General features: G+C 47.0%; 1 protein-coding gene across 9 annotated transcripts in view; it reads right to left on the reverse strand.

The window, feature by feature from the left end:
* The window catches only part of Asap1 (ArfGAP with SH3 domain, ankyrin repeat and PH domain 1), a 311,987-nt gene extending 290,061 nt beyond the window's left edge, over nt 1-21,926 (reverse strand). For 8 of the 9 annotated variants that reach the window (XM_028876034.2, XM_028876031.2, XM_028876033.2 and 5 more), the window contains exon 1: nt 21,832-21,924. The gene's annotated coding sequence lies outside the window, so the exon portion shown is untranslated. Of the gene's footprint in view, nt 1-21,831 lie in introns of all 9 variants that reach the window. The other variant, XM_037197509.1, reaches the window with a different exon arrangement.
* Nucleotides 21,927-22,228: the final 302 nt, after the last annotated feature.

Consider the following 22,228-nt stretch of genomic DNA (forward strand, 5'->3'; position numbering starts at 1 on the left):
CCATTCACTCTCTGCCCCTCAAAACCACACATCCACAGGAACCCTGAGGCTGCTACTCTGGAGGCTGCACTGCCCCCTACCTGACCACACCTTCCTAAAGCTCCTTGACATGGCCAGCAAGCACAGGAGAAGCAGCGCAAAGGCACAAGTCATTAGGGACCTGCAAGCCACACCACAGTGACATGCCACCTCACATCCTGCAGACAAGAAAACGGGCACATAGCGAGTCTTGGCAAAGGTCTGCTGGCAGGTGGGAGTGTCAAATCGCTCAGCCACTTTACAAAGGTCTGACAGCTCCTCCCGAGTTAAAAATAGTTAAAATAGTTAAAAATAGTTAAAATAGTTAAACATAGTTACCTGATGGCTGAGCCATCCCACCCCAGGCATATGCCCCCTAGGAATTGAAAACATACACTCAAACCAACACTTGTAAATGAATGTTCACAGCAGCACTTGCCAGGACAGCCAAAAAGTAGCACTAGCGTAGATGTCCATCACCTGGTAAATGAATAAACATCGCAATCTACCCACACAATGGAATTATTGAACTATACAAAGGCATGGAGGGCACATGGTGATTCAAGGCAGCCAAAGGTTACCTAGCAGGAACCTGTCTCAAAGAAATAAACCAACACAAACATTCAAACAAAAGGATTTTGGGCATATACTGTACCATTGGGTAGATCATTTGAATGTTAATACTGAAAGATGCTAAATGAAAGCCATACATGAAATCTTACATGGACAATTCCATACACATGAAACATCCAGCCAAGGTACATACATAGAGATGGGAAGCTGACTGGTGGTTGCCAGAGTTTGCAAGAAGGAAAGGGGACCATGAAGTGTGTTGACTGAGTACATGGCTTCCTTTAGGGTGATGAAAACATCTTGGCGCTGTACAGAAATGATAGTCACTCATTATGAATGGACTCAATGTCATTGAACCGTATGCTTCCATAAGACTAATGGGTAGTTTTACATCAATTCTACATCAATTGTATGTATGTGTGTGTGTGTCATGCCAACCCTTGACAAAGCCATCCTAATTCAAGGGAGTTGCGTGTTTCCTCCTGGAACAAAACAGTCTATTGCTTGGCCTATGCAACTACAGTTGTGAACTGGTACATTTCCCTCCTGTCTCCTTTAAGCCAGTCTTGCTCTTTGCAGCCAAAAGCTTCTGAGTGGACAGGACCCTCAATGGCCTCCCTACTGTGTGACCTCAGAGAACACTTCTCTGAGTCTTCACTTCTTCATCAGCTCAGTAAACAGGGCTGATTATAACCTGCTTCATTGGGTTTGTTTCAGAGTATTACCACAGCTCCTATGAGAATATTAGGTGGAGTTCCAAAGGTGACTTCATTCATTCCTTGTAACATAAATTATGACTCTCAGTGGCAGTATCATCCATCTGGTAGATCTGGTGTTGGGTTTACACCAACAGGAATGGCAGCTGTGTCACCAGCTTGCTGGAACCTGAGCTTGAACTCTGTCCCTCAACTGTGACCTTGGGAAAATTGCTGCTCAGGGATTTACAGTTCACCCGCCTATGAAATAGGAGTAATTATAAGTAAGGATGGAACAGATCAGTGTCTGGAGCATGTACGTTGTTATTGTCATTGTCACAGATCATAAATACAGGGCCTAGTCACTGGCACAGCAGAGTTGAGGTTGACTTCATCCATGGCCTCCCTCCTTCTTTCCCACCAGCAACTGCTTACAGAGTGTCTTCATCACCAAGTAGCATCACAGTGTCTTGGATCAGGCAGGATTTCAGCTCCTCTAGAGCAGGAGTTGGACAGCTATGACCTTGATCACAAGCATCACTTCCAAGGAGTTCTGCTTCTTCACACCAAACATCCCCACTCCTTCAACCAGGCCTTACCTACCGGATTTTACAGCCAACTCAAGTTTCCAGACTACATTTCCCAGACTCCTTTGAAACTGAGGGTGATAATGGGTCAGAGTTCAAGGAGGAGGGTGGAAATGGTGTAAGTCATTAACAGGCTTTTAAGAAGTAGGTGTGTCTCCTCCAGCATTTCCTCCTCTGCCAAGGAATGAACAATATGAGAAGTGTTAAGGCCACAAAAGCAGAAGAGGCCTATGTTTGAGTATGACCACTGAAGGAATTGGAAATACCCATTTTGAAGAAGAAAAAAAAATAATAACCTCACATTTTTATAAACACTGTGGGGACTTTTTGTTGCTGCAGATACTGTTGCTTTATTACTATGGTACCATGATAGTTGACTGAACTGAATTATGAAAGGTCTCATGAATAGCCCCCCAAATACTATATCTGAATGCCTACTAATGTCAGAACCTGTAGATTCAAATAACACTGCACTAGGATTTGCTCTGACAAGGCCACAGGATACTAAGGGAGACAGAAGCATCTTGAACAACAAAAACATCCTATGATGGTGTGTCAATCATCTGAAGAAAAGCTTGGCCAAGGAAGGTACACTGAGGAACAGACAGGGTGAGGTCCACTCTCCAGGAACCAGGCTGCTCAGAAACAGCTCCCATAACGTGGGTATTCCAGCTCAGGAGAAGAGACATTCTTCCCCTCATCCCAAGTAGACCAATATGAAAGGGCAGAGAGGGGGACCAGCCTGAGAGCAGAGAGGGAGAACACCAAGGGAAGATGTACCAGCTGTGGGGTGGAGAAAGGGAAGGAGGAAAGCAGGAAAGAAGGAAGATGAAGCCGAAGAGGAAGGTGAGGCAGAGTCATTGATAGACACCTGTGGCAGTTCAGGGACATGTGGCTGTGTCATAGAAAAAAGCTGAATGATTTGAGCCAGCGCATTCCACGGAAGGCCTGCCTGAGGATTCCATTTGCCAGCCTTTCTCAACTGCTGCTCTCTGGCCTGTGTGAGTCCCACAGGGTGTTTTCCTGTCCCCTCCCTGATCTGGGCTTCTCTGCTGCTTCTCCCAAACTCTGTCCAGACTCACTCCACAGTCCTCAGATACACAATCATTCCCCACAAAGCCTCTGCTTTCCTCCTTCTCTATGTCCTCAAAGCTCTCTTCCTTGAGTCAGCCTTTTAGGAAGGACCTACATTACCCTAAAGAAGCCCTGGAAACTGACTGTCATGATGTCAAGTCACACAAAGGTGCCTAGAGCCAGAGGGGATGAGAGAGCTAGAGGCAGGGGTCCTGGGTTTAAATAAGCTATTACCTTTGATTTGGGGACTTTGAACATTTAGTAGAAAGGTTCGAGCCTAGTTTCTTCAAAATGGCTTATTTCTACTATTCTTTTTTTTTGTTTGTTTTGTTTTGTTTTTTGTTTTTTGTTTTTTTGTTTTTTTGTTTTTTTTTGAGACAGGGTTTCTCTGTGTAGCTTTGGGCCTTTCCTGAATCTCGCTCTGTAGACCAGGCTGGCCTCGAACTCACAGAGATCCACCTGGCTCTGCCTCCCGAGTGCTGGGATTAAAGGAGTGCGCCACCACCGCCTGGCTATTTCTACTATTCTTAATAAAAAAAAAAATAATAATGTCTCTATTTCCTCACAGCCACTTTCTAGATGAGGACACTGAGGGCCTCAGAGGTTGAACAAACAGCTTGCGCTCACAGCTAACAGCAAAGTCAGTTTCTAGAAGCCACATCTATTTAAAATTACAATAGAAGGCAGTAGAACTAAATTGCTCCAATTGGCTTGGGCCAGTTCGCAAGCATGATTGAAGTCCGTACATACATACATATACTACTTCCTAAGAAATTATGTATTAAATTTCAAAATGCAAATAAAAAAAACTTACCTTTGGCCTATTGATTATACAAAGAAAAGTGTACCTGATTGTGCCTGGAGCTGACAAGGACTTGAAGATGTGAATATCCTCAAAACCCTGCTCTAAAGACATGAGCTGGTCAACTTCCCTGAAAGCAACTTAGAAGCATGCATCACACATGAAAATGTGCCTGTTCTTTGGCCCGTCAATTCCACCTCCAACAACTCATCACAAGTAAGTATTTAGACGAGGATATAAGTGAAAAAAAAAAAAAGCAAACAACCTGTACATCCACTATAAAGAGTATTTGAGTATGGGGGCTCATGCCTGTAGTCTCAGCACTCAGGAAGAGGCAGGATGATGGGAGTTGGAGATCATGTGTGACACAGAAGAGCCTATTTCAAACAACAGATGATAGTAATAAGTATGATCTGAGATTTATGTGAAGGGTTGTATATCATCTATCCCTATGGCCATGTGTTCTCTGATCTACACAGCCAACCCAACAGAGCAATGCCTACAGACACTGTTTGGATCTCTCTAGATCTCCAGCCCAGGAAGTTTAATGCCCTCTTTTGCAGCCTGCCAATCAAACAGCCAAGGGTTGCCTCTCTTGTCAGTCACATACACGTCTCTGCCACACCAACAAGCCCTGGAGAGCACTCCACTCTCCAAGAGCCCTTCAAGGTGGCTGACTCAGACCACACACATCTCTGTATTTGCTCTTCCTTTCAAAGAGCCCATGGCCCACCTTGTAGCTAGAGGATTTTAACAATGTAATCTTCCCAGGGATGTGCTGGGATCAGCACTGACACTGTCTGGGAACGATGCCATGTCCTGCTCAGCAGGTGATGAAAGGGACGAGCTGGATTCACTCAGTTACTTCCTCAAGACCTAGCCGGTGGTGGGCACCAAGGGTAGATGAAAGAGTGTCAGCCTAAAGAGACCACAGGCCAGCAGGGTGAAGAGACAGTGAAACATCAACATGGCCTAGGTTTTGATGAGGTCCCAATTTTATCTTAGGGATCAGTAAATGGCAACCTGGTCACCCACATAATAAACAGTAAGAATGCTATCATCAGTGCCTCACACTAAGCCAGGTCTAAGAATCTGTAAGGAAGAAGACAAGGGACCACTGTGAAGAGCAGAACAGCAGAGGGGCACGGAAGGGGACATTTCAGCTGGCCAGGTCAAGGGGAACCAGCTTTGCTGCTCTGCCTGAGGGCCGTTTTTAAGCCATCCAGACACAGAATGCAGACCTTTCCAATTCTATTCACTCTTTCTGCCTCTAACAACTGGATTTTGCACACTGACACGCCCTTGTCTAGAGCCTTGTGTCTGGATAGGACTGGGAGAGAACAGGCAACTTTATCCAGAGTCTTCCAGGGGCCACACAAGTCTTCTTTTAGCTGTCTCCAAAATACTCTTCAGTGGATGCCAGGAGCATGGATTGAAAGAGAGGAAACTGAGTCTCAGAGAAAGGAAGCTACCCACAGGCACAAAGCAAGAGAAAGAGTCAGCCTGCCAGCCAGGACTCTGATGGCTGTATCTGTGTTCTTTGTTCCACATCACACTGCCTCCATGACAGAGAAGGACTCACAGGGTTACTTTCCCATCATTTACAATCTGTGTTTGGGGGCTGAGGAGAAGGCTCAGCCAGCAACATGCCTGCTGAGCAAGCTTTAGGGCCTGAGTTCAAACACGCAATACCCGTGTAAAAAGTTGGGTTTGGTGGCACATGTCTGAAACCGTGGTACTGGGCAGGCAGAGACAGATGAATCGATGGAGTTTGCTGGTCAGCCAGTATAACCAGTCAGTAAGCTTTGAGTTCAGTGAGTAATCCTGCTCCGCGCCCCCCCCCCAAAAAAAAGGTAGAGAGAATAGAAGACACAGTGACATTGACCTCTGACCTCCCCACCCTGCACCAATGTGCACAGACACACAAATACATACTGCAAAATACATTCAAAAGAAAAATAGATAAAACTCAGTATGCGTCCCACTGAGTTCCTGTGTTCTCCCAGTGTGCCTGCACAGAGAGCCCAAAGGGTGTGCCATAGGCCCAGCAAAAGGCTTCTCTAAAGGTACAGCTCACAGCTGTGGTACAGGATAAAGCTGAGTCTCCTCAGGCCTGCCCCTGCCCACCTGTTCACGTCCATGCTGGCTCTGCCTTCAAAGCCCACCTCCCTCTTCCCATCCCCCACCACCAACTTCTTCCACAGTGTCTGCACACACTGGCCCTGCTGACTCGCCTGTACCTGGGCAGTCTTTGCCCTTGGCCACAAAACGCCTTTCACTCCTAGTCAAAGGCCATTCACCATCTCTGAGAAGATTTGGGAGCCCTCTTTCATGAGTCCCACAGCACATCAGAAGTCACTTTGCCTTGTGAGCAGTTCACATGTCTTAACCCTGCAGACTAGGGGATGCCGATGTCTTACCTCCTAGAACATCAAGAAAGTTCTCACTAAGTGCTTCCATCACATGGTGTCCACAGAAATCCCAGCAGGATTAGTGTCACAAGCCAGCTGCAGTTAGACACAGGCGATAATTTTCTTATGCTTAGGTCAGATGCCCAATCATCATGATGATTTTTAACATCACCATTGCCATGGCTGTCTGCATCATCACCATCATTACTGCCATCACGGTTGTTATTATCATTGTTACGGTTCTCCTTATCATCAGAAGCAGCATTACCATCATCATCATCATCATCATCATCTTTATCACCACCACTACCATCACCATCAACATCACCAACATCACCATCATCATCACTGTCATCACCATATTAGTTGTCTAAGTGTGCCATAATAAATCACCAAAAATTGGGTGTTTTAAAACAACAACAAAAAAATGCACTCCTTCATAATTCTGTAAGGCCAGAATTCCAAAATCAAGATGTGGGCAGAGCCATGATCTCTTTGATGCCTTTAGGAGAGACTCTTCCCTTGTCTTTTCCTAGCTTTTGATAGCTACCAGAAGTCCTATCTGAGAGTCACACCACCCCAGCATCTGATGCCAGAGGCTTCCTCTTCTTCATTGTCTTCTTCCAATGCGCTTTCTCTTCTTCTCCCCTCCCCACCTCCTCCCAGTCATACCATCCTATCAAACTCAATGTCTTAGGTAGGGTTTCTATTGCTGTGATAAAACACCATGACCAAAAGCAATTTGGAAAGATTATTATTTCATTGATACGTCCAGGTAACAGTCCATCACTGAGGGAAGTTGGGGCAAGAACCTGGAGGCAGGAACTGAAGCAGAAGCCATGGAAGAATGTTGCTGATCAGTTTGCTCCCCCTTGCTTGCTCAGTTTGTCTTCTTATACACCCCAGGACCACTTACCAAGGGGCAACACCCCTACATGGGGCTAGGCTCTCCCATATCAACATTAATTAAAAATATGCCCTATAGTTTGATCTTATGGAGGCATTTTCTCAATTGTGGGCTCCCTCCTCTCTGATGACTAGCTTGCATGGAGTTGATCGACAGAAGGAAGGAAGGAAAGAAGGAAGGATCCAACACATTCAATGAATTCATTTTAACCTGATTTCCATTGGTGAATTTATTTCTCCATAATTTACAATCCAAGGCTCTAGGGATTAGGACTTTAAAAATACATTTTTGGAAGGGCATCATTCAACCTGCAACTATCGCCCAACTCTCATGAAGGCAGCTACCATTCCCCCTTCTCCTAGTCCCCAGGTAGCAGGCATGCACTCTCCACCTACCTCTGCCACAGCCAGAAGCTTGATTTGCTCCATTTGAAAGGAAACAAAACCAAAGCTCAGAGAAGCCTCAGACTTTCCTCAGGTCATCAAACAGCCAATCACAAGCCAGGCTGTGAGCCCAGCCATCTACCACTCAAGAAGCCTTGTTTCTGCTACTCACTCACTCACTCTGCTGACAATGGCTGCCATCTGCAAATACTTCACATGGCGCCTCTCCTCACACGGGAAATTTAAAATATCCTCACTGAACTCAGCTTACCCCAACCAACTCGAAACCCATTCCAAGATGAGAACATCCCACACATTCACGTTCTGTCCATTAAGATGCTTTAGGAAGAAAGGAATTCTGAAGAGCAACACCTGTCTTTTTCACTGCCTAGCTCACACAGCTCCGCTTATACAAACACCTGCTTTTACTGTCTCCAGTGACAGCAGCCCCTGGGGCCTCTCTCATCTTCAGCATGATACACAAGGTACCAGGACCCAAGCAACCTGCCCTAAGAGGTAGCACGCAATTGTCTGGTTACAAGTCCACACGTGGGAAGAGCACTAGGCACAGGTTTACCTTCCATGTCTATGTGAAAATCCCTGAGCACCAGGGCACAAGTCCTTCTAGTCCTCAGCAACAACTCACAAGCTTTTCAACTTTAGCAAAACACAGGATGCCAAAGAAGAATAGAGAAAGACGTCATCATAAAAGACAAACTACCCATCTGCTGCACTACAGGGTGGGAACTCCGCTGAGCACGTGTCAAGGGTCCTGGGTCTGAAGGTGGTGAGACCCAACTACTTCCTCTTTACCTGATCTTCTCCCTCTCTAAGCATGGGATGGAGTCCAATGCTCATTAGGTGGGAAGGTGTCCCCATCTGAAGCTTGAACCTCCACTAACAGTCAGTGGATTGAAGGATGGACTAAGAGGCAAACACTGAGTTAGGAAATAGTTGGACAGTTTACAGGAGCTACATGGAAGCCTGGCACAGGAACTATGGGGCAGACAGAGGGGCTGGACAGTGAGTGCTGAAGTCCACGTATTCCTTTGTGGTTGAATGTGCAGAAGAGCAGCAGAGAAAAAGCAGTGATGATGAGCAGTCTGCAAGGTGCCTTTCTCCTCAGCCAAGGAAACCAGAACGAATAACTAAGAAATCCATATTACAATTCCAGTTCCTGTCACAGGACCCTCAGACCTACCAGTGTAGGTAGAAAAACACAGGCTTGCTTCTGCTGGGGCCAGGAACAGCCCTTATGGGGATGCAGACACTGGTGGGACCAGGAAGCCACGGAAGCTACAGTCTTAGGTCCTAGACACAGGCATGATGCCATCTCACCAAGCCAAAAAGTTCAGTCATGGCTCGCCTTCTCTCCTCACACCCCCAACCAATCAGTCCACATGACAACCATCATCTTATTCATTCATCTTCCCTCTCTCTCTTCCTACCCACGCCCTACCAGGGAACCCTCACTGGCATTGTCTCTTTTAGTTCTTGCCCTCAACCCTTTGATCCATTCAATCGCAGGTACCCAGAGCCTTTTTCCAAAGGTGATATTGCAGTTCTCACATCATAAGCTCTCAGTGTCTTCAAGTTAAACACGAAGCTTCAGGATGTGGCTCCTGCCACCCCCCTCCAACCCCAAGGCACCTTGCTTAAAACATCAGGCTACAACCATCCCAAGTCCCTCACAGTTTCTAGGACAAACCATCAATTTCTATCATCAACATCTTTCAACTGATCTCTGTACCTAGATGTTCTTTTCCTTCCTTCTGCTCTTTCCTAGCTATCTCCCTTTTACTCTTAAAGATTTAGCTCAAGGGCTAGAGAGATGGCTGGGCACTTATGGGCTGCTTAAGCATAAAGATAAGGGTTGGGATCCCAGCACCCATGAAACAAGCTGGGCTTGGTCCTATACACACACACACATACACATACACACACACACACACACACACACACCTACCTATAACCCCAGCACTAAGGGAGACAGAGATGGGAGAATTGATGGAGCTTGCTGGTTGCCCCCCTAGCTGGAAAGAAAAGATAACAAGCTCCAGGTTTAGTGAGAGACCCTGTCTCAAAGGAATAAAGAATAAATGAAACAATACCTGATGCCCTGTTTTGGCCTCCACATGTGCAGATTGCAGAGGCATGTGCAGCCACATACTCATATGTGCATATGCCACATACATCTATCTCTCTCTTACAGAGAGAGAGAGAGAGAGAGAGAGAGAGAGAGAGAGAGAGAGAGAGAGAGAGAGAACAAAACATAATACCTAGCAATGATTCTCTGACCTTCCCTGCAAGGCAGGGCCCAGTACCTCTTAATAAGCACCCCATGGTACTATATGTGCTTGCCTGACAACACAAAACACACTGGTCATTACTCTTTGTGCATGCATGTCTGCATCAACATGGAGATCCCAGATGGGCAGAGATGGCGCTAATGCACAACACAACAACTGCACTCAGTAGGCACTTAATAAAGAAAGAGGGAGGGGGAGAGAAGGAGGAAGGGGAGTGTCAAATGTTGAGGTATTCAAGAAGATAACGGCAGCCAGAAGGGTCAGAGAAGGCATCATAGAGGAAGTGGATTTGAGTCGTCATCAGAGAGGCAGCGGCATCTGGGGAAGGCAAAGGGAGGGGAAGAAAAATTCAAGTGGAAAAGTGAGACAGGAAAGACACAGATGTACACAGTGCAGTGGAGACCTGCAGAGTGGCTGTCCCATCAAGTTGTTAGTTAAGTTTGGGGTTTTATTTTTGTTTGTTTGTTTGTTTGTTTTGAGACAAGCTGGCCTTCAAATCATAGATATCCATCTGCCTCTGCAGGGAATAAAGGCATGCATCAGCATACCCAATTGATTAAGATTTGGGGGATGCGGGCTAACGTAGCAGATTATTATATAATAAATAAAATATCCAGTGTCTCATTCCTTCCATTCTTCTGCTCTGACATCTTCAAAATGTTCTCCCTAAGCTAGGTACCCTTCTCATTGTCCCAATGGCTATATGAAACAGTTCATGGTAACACAAAAGTTTGTTAATTTGTTTTGTTTTGTGACTGGCCTTAGGATCACTGTATAGGGGAGGATGACCTAGAACTCCTGATCCTCTAGCCTCCATCTCCCCATGCTGAGATTACAAGCATGCTCCACTGCACCAAGTTGGAGAATGACCACTGGGTTTCACGCATGCTAAGCAGTGCTCTAGCAATTGAGTCCTAAATCCCCAGTCCGAAATTTCTTTTTTAAGATGGGACAAGATCTTTCCCCAATCCTACATCTTTCCAATTTTCCATCAGAAGGCATTGGCCAGAATTATGTCCTAAGCCCATGCCCAAACCAATCACTGCCAAGGGGACAAGACCATGGTAATGACTGGAGCTTCACTTGCCTCCTGAATAGTCCCTGGAATGTGGACTTTTGAAGATCAGTGTTTTGTCATCAAGAAAGATGGGGAAATGATACTGGTGTCTGCTATGTCTTCCCACTCACTCACCTCCGAGATATCTGTACCCATAGAGTATGTCTTAAGACTTTTGGGATCGTTAATATTAACTGCCACCTCAACAGATCTATAATCTTTTAGTCATGTCATTGAGGGAGTTTCTATTTTAAGCTAACTTAGGTGAGAAAAAAAGACACTAAATTTGGACAGAACCATTCCATGGGCTCAGTCTTGGATTGACTGAAAAGGAGAAAGTGAGTTAAGCATTCATCTCTCCCTGTTTTATGACTGTATGCAATGTGATCAGCTACCTCAAAGCCTCTATGGTGTTCCCCTTGCCATGGTGGACTGTCCCCTCAAAGCATAGCTAAATAAGTTACTTATGTTTTTGTTTGCTTGTTTTTTTCAAGACAGGGTTTCTCTGTGTAACAGTTCTGGCTGTCCTGGAACTCGCTCTGTAGACCAGGCTGGCCTTGAACTCACAGAGATCTGCCTGCCTCTGCCTCCCGAGTGCTGAGATTAAAGTAGTTACTTACTCCTTGTCAAGCGTTGGTTACAGCCACAAGAAAATTAATCAATGCAAGTTTCGTTGCTACAACAGAATGCTTGAGGTATATGAAGCTTTTCAGTTTTGAGAAGTTAAAAAAGAACGTGACACTTGTATCTCAGAACATTTCTGATGAGGGCCTCGTGGTGGGTGGTACATGCTGCCTAGCAATGGTGACAGCAGGTGTCAGAGCAAGCAGTCTCATTTCTGAGCCAGGAAGCAAAGAGAACTGGGTGGAGCCAGGCTGGCTCCCTTTGTAGCAACCCTCTTCAGGCATGGCAGAAGTACCTTCCCAGGGCAGCTCCCCATCCCACCCCCTAACTCTATCCCACCCCACCTATTGCCCACACAACTTCCCATCTCCTCAAAGTTCCACTACCTCTCAAGAACACTACCCAGAGAATCCAACCCCAGAGCACACAATTAAAGCCCATCCAAGCCACAGCACACGGTGCAGTCTACAGAGAGCCCACACCTCCACCCCTCTGCCAGTCTATTTTAAGCCTGAGGAAGTAACTGTCCTAGGAGAGGAAGCTTGCTAAAGGCTATTACAGGAAGGTCTATAACGATGCTGCTGTTTGAGTTTCCACATGAAGAGTTCCGTGATAGTGGGGGGACAGGAAATAGTGGGGACAACTGAATTCCAGAGGCAGCCCTGAATGCAGTGTTATTTCAACTAAGAGGTTTACCTTTCTCCTTGAGCAAATAATGCTACACTTAGACCTTTCCCAAAATAACTGGCGCACTCCTACCACAGGATTTGATCCACCTTTTTTCAGACTGGACTCTCCTTCTTTATTGTCCACTAATGGAAATCCTGCCCTGAGCGCAGATGGCACCTCTCCATTACCAAGTTCTCCCCCATCACGCCCCTGGAATGACATCTTGTGCCCTGCAAATTCAGGGCTGCTTTCTGCCAGCTCTTCTGTGGGGGTCTGGGGGACATGGATTCAACATTACAACATTACACCTTTCTCTTCTGCCTGCCTGCCAAGTACTTGGGTACATGGCCATCATCATCATGTCCTAATCTAGCATAAAGCAAAACATGCAGGAAAACTCTTGAAACTGAATGGAGCTTCCCCATGCTTCCTTTCCCTATGGACCGTGCAAATGAAGACTCTTGTCTCACTTTTGTCTTGAACCAATCATGTGTCAGGAGCTCAGGCACTTTCCTTATATAGTGCTTATTAACACCCTTTAAAAAAAAAGAACTGAGATTTTTTCACTATTTACAGAAAAGGAAATGAAAGCCCAGGGAGACTATGAGAAAGGCTAAGGATGCACCCTGCTGGGTCATATGAGGAATCAGGACATGATTCATATCTTTAGGAACCGTATCATACGGAGTGTGGGTACTGAGCTCAGATGGCCTTGCTTAAAGTCTTGCCACTTACTAGCCATATGACCTTGAGGAAGCTAATATATCCCAGTCATCCTGTGTTTACAAGGATGAATACCTTATTTCTTCAAAGGGTTATGATGGAGAGTGAATGAGTTATAGAGAGAAACTGCTTAGGACACTGCTGGACAAACATCCACACACAAGTACCATTATCCATCATCATTGCCTCCAAGTCCAGGAGTTTCCCATGGCATCATGAAGAACATTCTCCACTCAGCCAATCACCTTAGGCAAGACCAATGACCTGCCAGAAGGACAGGCCACTTGAGTACATGAAGCCCACCACTCAGAGGAGCAGGCCGAGATAACAGTGGGTCAAAGCTCACTAAATGCATTGATTCCACCCTGTAATGGCTCTCAGTGGCAGCTCAGCACTCATTTGTGGAATCCCAGTGGAAGTTACAGAGGAAGTGGGCCACAAGAGCTGGCTCAGCTCCTCCAAATCCAGCTGCTGACAGCACACCAGGGAATGGCCCTTATTTGACTGAACGAGCTCTGAAACTAACCGACACAGTCCCCCCTCTCCCCATGTCCACTACCCCACTATAATCTGGCAAGGAAGGTGAATCCAGGCAAGAGCTACTATCCTTAATCAGTTTCAATTCCTAGACTAGAATTCAGAATTCCCAGTCTTAATTTAGTAATTTTTTTTTTATTATCTTATGCCCTTTGTATCTGTCTTCTGTACCCCCACCCCACCTCCTTCTTTCTCCTAAGACAGTTTTATTCCTCACCACTAGGCAATGCTAGACACTGAAGGTTACAGGGTCCCTCCTTAACCAGGTTCCCTCCTTAACCAGGAGTAAGTACCTACAGCAGATGAACATAAGAGCAAGCTCAGTAAATACTTGCTATCTGAATTCAACCTTTTTTTTTTTTTTTTTTTTTTGAGATAGGTTTGCATGTAGCCCAGGCTATCTTCAAACCTGATAGGATGACCTTGGACTGTTCCTGTTTCTACCATCCAATGATATTACATGTGTACACCACCATAGTAAGTTCACAGAATACTACAGATTTGACCCAGGGCTTTATCCATGCTAGACAAACACACTACCAACTGCCTCCCCATCCCTGAAGCCAAACTTTCATTGCTAATGTGCTCATATAGATCCTGGTTCTCTTTTCTTGAAATTGCAATTTTTACATCTTCATGAAGGCTCTTTCTTCTCCAATCCTCTTAAGAAGTTTGAATGACCTAAGCCACCTGATTCCAACTTGGTACCTACCAGAAGGAAATGAAAGCTGAGACCTCTTTACAAAGCCAGGGCCCCATAAAGGTCAAAGTCTTCTCTGAAAAGAAGGCCTGAGTGATTTTTTTTTTTCCCATCTGTCCAGAGAAGTGGCAAGAAAGTCTTAGGGCAATGGTTCTCCACCTTCCTAATGTTGTAACCCTTCAGTATAGTTCCTCATGCTGTGGTAATCATGAAATTATTCTTGTTGTGCTGTGGGATGTCTTTCTGTATGCTGTGAATATGTGTGGCTCCCATTGGATAATAAATAAAGCTGTTTTGGCCTGTGGCAAGAAAACTTACAGCCAGGCAGGAAATCCAAGCAGAGATACAGAGAGAAGAAGGGTGGAGTCGAGAGAGAAAGAGAGAGACACCAACTGCCACTCAAGGAGCAACAAGATGCCAGCAAACTGGTAATGCCACAGCCACGTGGCGACATATAGATTAATAGGAATGGGTTGAATTAAGTTGAAAGAGCTAGCTAATATAAGCTGACCCATAGGCCATACAGTTTGTAAGTAATATAAGCCTCTGTGTGTTTACGTGGGTCCAAGCGGCTGCGGGATCAGGTGGGACACAGGAAAACTTGCGACTACATCATTGCTACTTCATAACTAATCTTGCTACTGTTGTGAATCATAATGTAAATATCTGATATGCAGGATATCTGATATTCAACTCCTGTGAAAGGGTTGTTTGACAACATACCACCACCACCACTACCAAGTAAGTCACAACCCACAGGTTGAGAACCACTGCCTTGGGATCTGGAGTAAGGGATATGACTCCCATGCAAATACTGAACACTCTGGGTGTGGAAAGCTTCTTGTACCAAGGATCTAGTGATCAAATGTTCATCCCAGAAGCTCTGGCAGAAATAGTCAAGGACCCAAGAAAGCTTAGGGCTACTGCAGAAGCATGAAGCCACTCCATAGAGACAGACACCTCTGATACACAGGATAGGGGAGGGCCTCCTGGGCACAAACCACCATGTCTCCAAACCAGAACACACCACAAATAGAAGAAGTAAATAATCCAGAGTGAGCATCACAGGTCAGTCTGAAAGTGAATATCAGCATGTTTGAAGTGATGCAAACAGAAAAGAGAAGCCCTAAGGAAGGAGCAGGATCCAAGGATAAAAAGCAAGGATAGCTTGAACAGTAAGCACTTTTTAGCCTGGGCCATCTCCCTAGCCCTTCAGGGATAACCCGAAAAAGAACCAAGAAGAGTTTCTAGAAGTGACATGAACAGTCATTAAAACGGAAAACTTAAGGATGGCATATTCTACAAGCAAAGCACCATAGCTGACCAGTGTGAGCCAGTGCGTCTAACTCTACCTCCTCTCTGCTCAGGGCCGCACATAAAATTGGAGTCTCGCTCCTACCACCAATCCCCTTCAAAATGTCCGATGTTTTAGGAAAACAACCAAGTGAAAAGTTTCCCTAAAGATGGCCGCAGCAAAGCCCTGTAGGGGTTCCCCTTATGCTCTTCCTATGTTATGCCAGTCAAGTCTGTATAGTTAGTGCAGCAGGGGCAGTAGAGGGGCAGCAGGGTCAGGAGTGGAGCCCTGAGTCTACTGGTAACCATTCCCTCCGGCCATCCTGATTCAGTGATGGTCATAGAACTCGGGGACAACTACAAAGCCTAACTAAGCATTCTTTTTACATTCTACCCACAAAGAAAAACAGAACCTCAGTGAAACATGCACACAGGATATTCCACACATGCAGGATTTTAGGAAGCCAGAGGAGCTCTGACCAAAACTTCATGCTCAGCTTTGAGTAGGGTAGGGAAGCGTGGGCATTTCCGGAATGGGTACAGTTGCCCTCTTGACATCCCTTTTCCCGTCCTGCCCGTGGAGATACGCCAGAGTCTGCTTCTGCAGAACTCCTGCCTCATCTGGAGGAAGTACCGTGAGGTGTGAGCTTCTTCATCCCAAACCAGACTCCAACTGCACCCCTAGGCAAGACTAAACCTGCTCACTCCTGTTTTTCCAAGTCTTCGAGCACCTTCATACTTCCTGGCTGGAGGCAGAGGAAGAAGAGGAAACACCAGAAATACTACTACAAGACTCCTGGCGTTTTTTTGTGGGGACAAGGGTGGGGAGATGGGGGTGGGAATATCAGAGATGAAGAAGAACCTCAGATAGCCAATGACTTCAGCTGTACAGCCCAGCATGCTGGAGGCCAATGGAGTTAATGTGGCTCTCCAAAGTGCTTACATGGTTTCAGGAAAGTGTCTGGTTTCCAGGAGTATTTGGGACAGGAGCCCATTTTCTCTAACTGAAAGCCTGCTGAAATCTGGTCCTAATTACCCCCTAACAGCAACGTGGCTGCACAACACATCATGGCTGAGTCTCTTGCTCTCAGACAATGAGGCCACCCACCCATGCACTGCTAGCAGGCTGGGCCCTCTGTTAGTGTTTCCCCTAAGGCTTCAGACATATTTGTCCTGGTCCAACACAGGTTCTTTCCTGACCTCTCTTATGCCTTTGGGGACAGGGCTGACTCATGTTGGGGACACTAGCTATGACTTGGAAACCGAGGTTTTAGCTGTACAAAAGGGCTTTATGAAGTGCTGAGAAATGAATCATAAACCAACCTTCAAAGAGAGGAACAGTCCCCTACTCCCAGCTAACCATTTTGGGGAGAGGGTGTGAGGACAGGTGAGCTGGGAGGACTCTCTTATGGCTGACAATTTAATTCACTGTTGAGGCAGGATAAGAAGGGTTGAAAGGAAACCATCAGGCCTAACTCCCCACAGCAGAGTACAGAGGAAGGACTAAACATTCATCACTAGTGTCACAGGAAATGTCCATGACCTGCCTTACTTGCTGGGTTAGCAGTCTCTCCCCTGACCACCCACAGCACCTCCCCTACCAATCCCAGAGGCATCCTGGGAACATGCTCAGTTATATGGCAAAAAGGACTAATGGCTGAAGGAAGAAGCAACGTCACCAATCAGCCCATCTTATAAGGACTGTGGGGCTGGCGATGTTGATGCTTGCCTAGCAGGCATGAAGTCCTGGGTTCTAGCCACAGCACTCCATAAACCAGATGTGGTGACATACACTCATAATCCCAACTGTAATCCTCAAACTTATAGGACAGAAGCAGGAACATCAGAAGTCCAAGGTCAGCCTCAGCCACAAACGGGTTCAAGGTTAGCCTTGGCTAGGGGAAAAACAAACCTAGGGTCAGCAGCTGAGATTACACACACAGCCCAATGCAAACACTTAAAGGGTCCTAAAGAGTAGGAGAGAGAATCAAAAGTAGGAATCAAGATGGCAGCATAAAAATTAACGTGGACATTGTTGACTTTGAAGGCATGAGCCCAAGTACACAGGAGGCTTCGCTTCTAAGGCTGGGGGAAAATAAGAAAAGCAAAAAAGTTCTCTTTAGAGCAGTGGTTCTCAACCTTCCTAATGCTGCAGCCTCAAAGGGGTTGAGACCCACAGGTTGAGAACCATTGCTTTAGAGCTTCCAAAAAGAAAACACCTTGATTTGAGAACACTGAGGCAGTTTTCAGACTCCCATAGCTGTAAGATGGTAAATTTCTGTCGGCTAAATTATGACATTTCTTTTATTGCTGAAGCAACAGATAAACTAATATATGATCACTACACTTACCATATAAAAAAAAGACTATTTTTATTTACGCGCCTATCGCTGTAGTCAATAAGAATAGCTGACATTTCTTAAGCTTACATTTGCTTTTAGTATTTACTATGTCGTGAGGCCAGTCTGAATGTTTCATAGGCCTAAGGTATGAAGAAAAGGTAAGTTCAGTTGAGCAGAATGATTGAGTGGGCCAGGAAGTTAGAGGCATCTTCCAGGAGATAAAGACATGGATGCATTTTAGGAGATAAATGGGAGTCAGCCATCAATAGAAGAGCACATCAGGCAGGGAATAACATAAAAGACGCTGAGAAAAATGATCATAGTAAGCATTTCAGTGGCTCAGCTTCAGGCTGACAACAATGTCTCCAGCCTTGGCATCTTGTCTTCTCTTAGTTTAAGTTCTTGTGCCCTCCTATCTGCCAGAGACCTTCCTATGGATGCCAGCCGCAGCATAGTCAATACCCAGCTTTTTCTCCACAAACCTAATTCCTCCTGCATTCTTTCTGGTTTCTAATAGGATGCTACCATGCCCCAGGCTGCTGGAGATAGATCCAAAGACTCCCAAGTTTGAGTCTTCTCCTGCCCCCAACCAGCCCACATCATCTCTATATAATCCATCACGTATAAATTCTATCTTCAAGCCGTGACCGGGACCCACTAGCTCCTTCCTGCCTCCACTGCTACCACTCTGGTCTACACTACCATTGCCTTCCTGGAATAGCAAAATGGTACCCTGATGCATCTTTGCTGCATCTACTCTTTGCTCCCTAGGACCTTCATGAAGCAGTCTCTTAACAATGTCAGTCAGATTCTACTCCTGAGCCTCAACTCAACAATGCTCCCTTTACACTTGATGGGAGGATTTCCAAGCTGTGTGAACTTGACTCTAAAATACTCTTCAACCTCAACTTGCAATGGGCTCCTCATTGCTCCTGACTCTGCTCACTCCCTGAAATACTTGGAGCCCTCCTGCGTATGGAAGATTTTGTATATTCCTACCCATCTCCTCAGAATGTCCTTCCCCGACATCCTCTCCCCCACATCCTCTCTGTTTATCTCCTTCCTTCTCTACTTTCCAGCCTCAGACCTGGCTTTCCCTGGTAAACCAAGAGTCAACATTGTATTCCCATCCTTGGCTTTATTCTTTGATTTCCTGGGGGTGGGGGGTAGGACTTACATCCTACAAGTTCTCAGGCCTACTTAGAAGTTACCAGCTTCATCCTGGATGCCAATCTCTTTTAGTGGAATGCAAGCACCAGGAGGGTGGGGCTCCATCCATCTTGTTCATCACTGTATCATAGGGACTCCATGGCAAGGCTTAGCATAGAGCAGGTGCTCAATACATGGTTGTGGGCTTGATTAATTAAATGAAAGAATATAATCCTGACAATGAAAGACGGGGCTGAAAATCAGAGTCCTTGAGAACAGGGTTCTATTCATCTTTGCATGATTAGTACCTCCCACAATGGAGCCACTTAGCAAGTGTTTACTGGATACAAGAAAGAATGACTCAATCCAGATGAATTTGAGGAAGGCTGTCCTTTCTGGGAAAGGCTCCCAAGGAGTCCCCTCTCTGGGGGAACACTGTGTGTGTGTGTGTGTGTGTGTGTGTGTGTGTGTGTGTGTGTGTGTGTGTACGTGCCTGCATGCATGTACCCATGAGTGAACACTGCGGTCAGACAGGGTTTCTCATTGTACCTAGAGCTAGGCTAGTGCATGCCAGCAAGCTCAAGAAATCACAGTGCTGAGCCAGGGTGCCTGGTTTTTTTTTACATGAGTTCCAGGGATTTGAACTCGGGACTTTGTGCTTATAAAGCAAACACTCTTTCCAACTGAGCCATCTCCCCAATACTTCCTTGGTCCTTGTAACAAGTCTAGAGCATACAAGTGCTCAAAAAGTGCTAGCTGTCGCTGTCAGCACTGCTTAGGTAGGAACTGTTTGTGCAGACTTCTAGAAAAAGAACAGGGGAGGAGAAAATGAAAAGGGAAGATCCCATCAGATACAACTGAGACCATAGTAGGGATAATACATGAACAGCACAGGTAAGAGGAGAGTTCTCTTTTTCCTCTAGACCACAGCCACCTGGGTGCAACACGAAGCAGCCAGCTGGGAGGAGGGTCTGCACCAGGAGGGCTCAGCTTGAATGCACACATTCATCTCGGGGCCTGCAGGGCTCACTTGGGTTTTGGAAATCTGGCTTGCTGTGGGTGGGGAGGACTGGAGAGGTGGAAGGAATTTCAATTTCCTTCACCAAATGGCAAGATTGCGAGGAAGTCCTTTCTCTCCCGACATTATCACATACTAAAAATGAAGAGCCAGCCACTCAGCTTTCATGAGGAGGAAAAGAGGTGGGCTGGCCGAGCTCACAGCAAGAGGAGGATTCAAAATCAAGACTTCTGAAAATCTCACAGCACAGTGTGTGTCAAGACACTGTCCTTTTGGAGTCTGGGGAGTTTGTATGTTTTCAACAAAAAGGAGAGAATAAAGAAAAACACAACCTCCTCCCTCCACCAACACACATAATAACTACAATTGTATATTTCAAATCCATTTGAGAGCTGAATGGCAAATCCACTTGGGTCAGTAAACAGGAGAAGTTGGGTAATGTTTTATTTTTTTAAGCCAGGATACAACGCACTAAAAATCATTATGCATTTTTGAATAGGGTAATTTAGAAATGCCTTATCACAAAATACATTCTTTCAGATAACTGCGTATCTCAAAAACAGCGGCAATAACAGATAAGCGAACCAGAGAAGGCGCTAATGTGGAGAGGGTTGAAAGACAATTCCACGTCTGGTTCATGGCTGGCCCGATCATAATCTGATACAGTCAGAGCAGCCCAGGCCCCAGAGTTTAGAGAATTGGAAGCTAGCTAGCTATTCCTGGCTAGGCCACCAAGTGGTCATGTGCCCTTTGACAAGACAGGTAACCTGTTTGAACCGCTTCCATTCCAAGTTAAAGAAAAGTGGAGACAGTTGTTTTCTGAGATTCTTTTCTTCTCTACGGGACCGCCCCCCCCCACTCACCCCATGGCCCTACACAGGGGCCTTCCAAAGGCCCAGCAAGAAGACCTGACCATTCAGGTTAGAACAGACATGAAATTGGCCTAAAAATTAAATTCTGTGTTTTACAATCTCAAAACATTACTCAGCAATCCTGTACCGCGGCTATTCCAGAATCAATTCTGCTAAAACAACCTGATGGAGTAGATGAACAACAACAAAAGTGGTCTTTTGGAACTGTACAGCTAAGGCTAAGGTCAAGTTAATGATGGTCTAGACTTGGCTAAGCCTCTCCATGATAAAAAGAACTCGCCTTACGAGTGTACGGGATGATGTCTCCGGATAAATCAAACAGCAGAAAATCAGATACCAGCGAGTTTCTTTTTTCTTTAAACTTACTGTCGCTCATATAAAAATCAGCAGGTCCCCAAATGGTACAAGAGGAAGACATAAGGCATTTCCCAGCTCCCAAGTGGGATTACCAACCCCCCTCGATTTCTTTTGCTTTAAGTAAGTGGTCTGGGGCCTGCCTGGCAGCGCCATGTCCAGGCCGGGTCCCGCGCCAAGGGGAACTTTCCTCCACTGCGCCGGAGACAATGCAGCGGTGAGTGCCCGCGCCTTGAATCGGCGCGGAAAGAGAGCACCGGAGAACCGGGAAAGTGCCGGGGAGGAGGAGGAGAGCGCCCCAGCGGGCTGGGAGAGAGCCTGAGAGGAATAGGAGAGAGCCCCAACAGCAGGGAAGAGTGCCCAGGAGGACCGGGAAAGCGTCCCCGCGGACCGACAGAGCGCCCCCACGGACCGGGAGAGCGTCCCCACGGACGGGGAGAGCGCCCCGGCAGCTGTCCGGGCCTCGTCCAGGAATGGGTGCATTGCGCCCCGGGCGCATCCCCCCAACCCGGGTCGCCACCGCAGAGCAGGGGAACGCGCGCTCCAGCGCTGCGGATGCGGAGCCCCTGGGCGGCCTGGCCAACCCCGCAGAGCCGGCTGCGCGCCCCACACGCCCCCAGACCCCGCGCCGGTGCTCTCCGGGAGGAAAAGGACACCCAGAGCCCGCAGGGGTGCGGGTGGCCGTGCAGCGCCCCTCCGCGCCCGTCCCGCCGCCCCGCCGCCTTGCCACTCACCGGGACCGGGCGGGCCGCTGGGCATTATTCCATCGCGGGCGCGGCAGGGCCGGGCGAGGCGCGGGAGCGGAGCGCGGCGCAGGAAGGGGCGGGCGACCATGTGCCGAGGGGGAGGAGGCCGGCGACGCGAGCCGCTCGCTCGATCCCGCTCTCGGCGGCGGCGGGCGCGGGCTGCAGGAAATCCAAACACTTCGGCAGGAAATCGGAATCCTGACTAAGCACTCCCGGCCCGCGGCTGCCCCGCGCCGGGGGCTCCCGCCGCGCTTAACCCTTGGCCCGCCGGCACACTGCAAGTCGCCGGAGTGGGACCCCGCAAGGGATGCATGGGGTGGGCCTTGTCCTTGCCCACAGAGGGCAGGGGTAGGGCTCGTCAGCAGAAAACCTTGGCCTTGAAGTG

Source organism: Peromyscus leucopus, chromosome 20 (assembly GCF_004664715.2).
Source record: "Peromyscus leucopus breed LL Stock chromosome 20, UCI_PerLeu_2.1, whole genome shotgun sequence".
Lineage (NCBI taxonomy): Eukaryota > Metazoa > Chordata > Mammalia > Rodentia > Cricetidae > Peromyscus > Peromyscus leucopus.